The following is a 5,208-nucleotide window of genomic DNA, read 5'->3' as shown; positions in this document are numbered from 1 at the left end:
CACAGTCATATCAATGTTTATAGCAGCACAATTCACAATAGATAAACTGTGGAACCAGCCTAGATGCCCTTCAGTAGATGAATGTATAAAAATGTGTGGCATATGTACACAATGGAATATAACTCAGCAGTAAACAAGAATAAAATCATGGCATTTGCAGGTAAATGGATGGCATTGGAGAAGATAATGATAAGTTAAGTTTCCCAATTCCAAAAAAAACAAATGCCAAGTGTTCCCTCTGACATAAGGAGACTGACCCATAGTGGGTAGGGAGGGGGGCATGGGAGGAAAAGACGAACTCTACGTAGGACAGAGGGATGGGAGGGGAAAGGAGGGAGCAGGGTGTTAGCAAGGATGGCAGAATGTGATGGACATCATTATATAAAGTACATGTATGAAGACATGAATTGGCATGAACATACATTATATACAACCAGAGATATGAAAAAAAAATGTGCTTTATATGTGTAATAAGAATTATAATGCATTCTGCTGTCATTTACTTAAAAAAATAAAAAATGTGCTCTGTATGTGCAGTAGAGATCTAATGCATTCTGCTGTCATATATAACAAACTAAAATTAAAATAAATAAATAAATAAATAGATAAAACACTACCACCACCACCACCAACAACAACAACAACAAAATGACTATCACAAATAAAGATAGAGGTTTACATTACAAATTCGAGAAAAGTGAGAGAAATGTAAGAGTTGGCATGGCCCAGACACATGTGTCAGACAACTATCGTCCATTTCTCCATGATTATTAGGACTAAGTCATTAGCATAACACTACAGGAGTAAGATGTGTGGAAGAGAAACCATCAGAAAACTGACCTCAGTTCATGGACATAATCAAAGACTGGCCCTGTCATAGCCAAAGAAGCACAGGCTGCTGTTCCCTGTGGAAAGTTGTGAATGTTGGGACATGGGGTGCATTAACCATTGCTCTCTCTTTACTTCACAGAAAGGAGTCTCTTCTTCTTGCCTGGTCCAGATGGAGAAAAATATTACTGTGAAGTTTTCTACATTTTGGCTATAACTTCTTTAGGATTTGAATTTTTATATATTTTAAAAGTAAGTAAATTGAGAAATTATGTATCACAGTGTTTACAAGTAGTTTCTACACTGTTCTGAATAAAAGCAAATTATATAAGAATAAGTAATCTCCAGATTTGATAGGTTTTCTTTAGTGACAGTTTTTGATATAGGTAATTGACATAAGGGATGATTCTTTAAAATATATAACCACCAATGATTTCAGCAAATATATTGGATTATATTTAATCATTAAAAGATGCATTGATGAAATTACACAATCTATGAAGGAACCCTTGAAATGACATGGTAAGTCATAGAAATATACCTTACGAAATAACTCAGCTTCTAATAATGAAATAGAAAGATAGACAGTGTAACTTGTAAAGTTCAAATATGAAGAGTACTGTATCTAATTAAGAACCATGATCAATTAAATTAGGATGATGCTGAATGGCGTCTTTATAATTTCTCTGACAACAACTGTCTTTGCATTACTCTCTTCACAGCTTCCTTTAACTGTTTGTTCCTGAGACTGGAGAGGAGAGGCTTCAGAAAGGGAGGAACTGTGGTGTAAAAGGCAGACAAAACCATGTACTGGAGTGTGTCAGAGGTTTCTGAAGGCCTCAGGTACACACCTGAGCCAGAACTGAGGAAGACAGACACCACGAGAATGTGAGCGGTGCAGGTGGGGAGAAGACTTTCCCTTGGGCTCTGGTGGGAAATTTCAGCACAGAGGAAAATATGCAAATGTATGACATGGCAATAAAAAGAAAGCAACCACCACAAATGAACCCAGTAAAGACAAGAATAAGGACCCTGTTGCTGGTGGTGTCAGAGCAGGAGAGCTTCAGTAGAGAGGGGACATCACATAAGAACTGGAGGACCACGTTTGACTGGCAGAAGGACAGCCGGAATGTGTTCCCAGTGTGCACACCTGCACACAGAAGACCACTGAGCTGGGAAGCCAGGGTCATGTGGACACAAAACTGAGAGTTCATGATGAGTGGGTACTGGAGGGGCTGGCAGATGGCCACATAGTGGTCCCAGGCCATGATGGAGAGAATCAAAATCTCTATGGATGCACAAAAAAAGGACCAAGAAGATCTGTGTTGCACAACCAGTCACTGAAATGACCCAGTTGATAGTCAGAGAGTTGACAAAGGCATTGGGGACAGTGATGGGAATGAAGCACATGTCCAAGATGGACAGGTTCCTGAGGAGAAAGTACATGGGTGTGTGCAGGTTCTGGTCAGCAGTGGTGACAATGATGATGAGAAGGATCCCTAACAAGGTACCCAGGTAGGTAATTGGGAATACTGTGAAATAGAGGAAACTCAGTTCGCAGCCATCAGGAGAGCCCAGGAGGAGAAATTCAGTTACCATGGTGACATTGGCCATTTGCTCGAAATTCTAGTTGCCTGGTAAGATAAATAGATGAGAGAGGAAGGAAAAAATAATTAATACAATTATTTTACATATTTATGTCCAGAATGTTTTCTTGTATTTCGCATTAGCTTTCCCTGTAGAGGAAAGGTCTCTCTTGTTTTTCTGATATTTTTTAATCATTTTTAAGCATAGTGCACCTCCAAGTGCAGGTGTGGAGGTCTGGAGCCCATTGTCTGCATATGGCCTTCAGGGCTTGTCTTCAGTTTCCCCATCAAGGCTCCTCTAACCTCCTGAGACTCCCAAGCAGAGTACTAGCAAGTATTGGTCACCTTCTCTCCTTTTTGTGCACCTGTGTGACAGTGCATTCTTTAATGTTCTGTAATTTGATTACCTCATTGTCTTCCATAAATGCAATTTCACCACTTTTTTGCCTTTGTATCCACACTAAATAATTCAAATTATAATTTATAAATATTTTTGTAGGAATGGTTTCAGAGACTTTATCATCATGAACATGAAAATCTCACACATGCTCAGCCAGACCTGTTTCAGCCCCCCGCAGGGCTATTTTTCTCTCCAGTAGATCAGTGTAAGGTCTTTAGAGACTGACATTCTACTAAACTTCTACTTTTTACCTTAATATGCTTTTACTCAGTGATCAGCACCATAAAGTTGAAGATTCCTTTGCCTAGACAATCATTGTGCCTTTTCTTTTTGACACCTCCCTTTATGTACCAATCTTCTTAAATTTATCATAAGTGAACAAAAAGATACTGACTGCATACCCTAAAAAGAATGTTTTGCTTATACTTATAGCACTCCTGCAGCACCTCAGCCTGGTTCATTCCTTTGTCACCAAAATCATTATCTCCTCAGCCCTCTGCAACCTGGGTCCACCTTAGCACCATGCCAGGTTAACCACACTTACCCTTAGAAAAGAGACCTTCCTGCTCAGCCTGCCTGGGCTCCTCTGAAAACGTGTGTGTCTCCCAAGGTCATTGGTGGGTGGCCAGACTCGTGAACATTACTGTTAATTTCACAGTGTGGGTGAAGTAAAGGGATCCTACTTAATCTACCTGCAATCTTTTGCTAGCCCCTTCCCCCATTTTTCCCTGACACAAACCTGAACTCACACTTCAGTGACCTCCTTTTCCACACCATACCCTGGAACTTGTTGACAGAGCCCCTTTTCTACCAAGCCACAACTGATTTAATTTTTCCTATTAGTATATACTGCTCTTTAAAGAGGCTAAAATGTAACTTTTTCTCTGAAACCCTTTCTTATTCTTTAATTTTCTTATACTTTTCTGTTAGTGTTAGAAGTTGACTTGTTATTTTAACTTTTAGTAAATCTATATGTACTAAGCACCCAAATCACTGGTATAAATTCCTTGATTTTGGACCTTGTATCATTCATCTTTTTATTCTCTTATTAGCAAGTAAATGACTTTGTGCATAGAATTTAATAAAAATGCAATGTAGCACAATTGACTAACTGCTGACATGAACTAAATTTCTTGATTCCACTAATTTACAAGTGAGTACCTTCTAAATCAGTGATGTCCTTTCTTCACTTCTGTAAGAAATACAGTGTGTGTTCATTTTAAATAACATACCCCCACTTCTGTGCTGAAAGAAGATTTTTTCAAAGCAGGCAATCTTGACAAATATTTACTAATGATTTATAATACAGCAAAATCTGCTACAGATACTCAGTTTTAGTAAAAGATTGTTTTTTAAAAAACATGATTTGAGTACTGTGAAGGAAAAAAAAACATAAAATGGTACATATATAAAAATTCAAATTAATATGAAGAATTCTGAATATGATATATGATGAGACTAACTAATAAGGATATCTGCCAAAGTTTTTACCCTTTAACCTGGATTCCAGGAGCTACAGGAGCTCCTGTTGATCACCCCAGGACATCCTGTCACATACAGATGGGATGTCAACATGGGTTCAAATCTAGAAGGTGCATGAAACTAGAGAGACATTTCCTTTCTTTATTATTGTTTTTTACACTAAGCCAAATACTGCCTTTCCTTCTCCAATACAACTTAGCAAATTCTCTACAAACCAGTTTGAGTTACATTAACTTACTTGATGTCCTCCTTTGTGAGATTTAGCTATGGTTTGATAAATTCTTCTGAATTTGACTTTCTCTTTTTATGTATCAATCTTCAAAAACTTCCATTTATGGAGCACCAATCCAAATTCATGTATAAATACAATAAAATAAATGTACAAAGCACCGCCTAATTTTTACAGAGTGTCTCAGATAATTTCAGTAGATTCTAAAGATAGGATGACTTTTTGAATCTGGATTTTTAAAATAAAACTATGGCTTAGATTGCATAGATTGGCCTTAATATTTTAGTGTGATTCAAGTCTACATTCTCATTTAAGGGGCAAAAATGCCTATAGAGAATTCTCTCATAAAGACAATAAGATGAAGGTATGAATAACAGAAAGGGTTGGTAGAAGTGAGAGTCAGGACAATGTGTGTGAGGAGAACTAGCATGTTTTAACTCCAGGAACATGAAGAGGGACTGCCCAGGTGCTTTCTCTGTAAGTGGTAAAAGCTGAGAGTTTTCTCTTTTTAATTTCTCTTGATAGTGTTTCAAATAATGAATTACACAATAGATAGAGCACTTCAAAACTGTGAACAATTTTTGGTTTGGAAGACACAAGAATAAATTATTTTCTAAATTACATTTTCCATATTAGGAATTATTGATTAGTGTATCTGATAAGCCATTAAAAATGCTGAGGCA

At 37.4% G+C, this 5,208-nt stretch overlaps 1 pseudogene; it reads right to left on the bottom strand.

Annotated features, from left to right (window-relative positions):
* Positions 1–1,503: 1,503 nt before the first annotated feature.
* On the bottom strand, positions 1,504–2,442 carry LOC144255752 (olfactory receptor 14C36-like; annotated as a pseudogene).
* Positions 2,443–5,208: the final 2,766 nt, after the last annotated feature.

Source organism: Urocitellus parryii, chromosome 1 (assembly GCF_045843805.1).
Source record: "Urocitellus parryii isolate mUroPar1 chromosome 1, mUroPar1.hap1, whole genome shotgun sequence".
NCBI lineage: Eukaryota > Metazoa > Chordata > Mammalia > Rodentia > Sciuridae > Urocitellus > Urocitellus parryii.
Note: the sequence above shows the minus strand (reverse complement) of the source record. Positions and strands in the feature narration are given on the sequence as shown.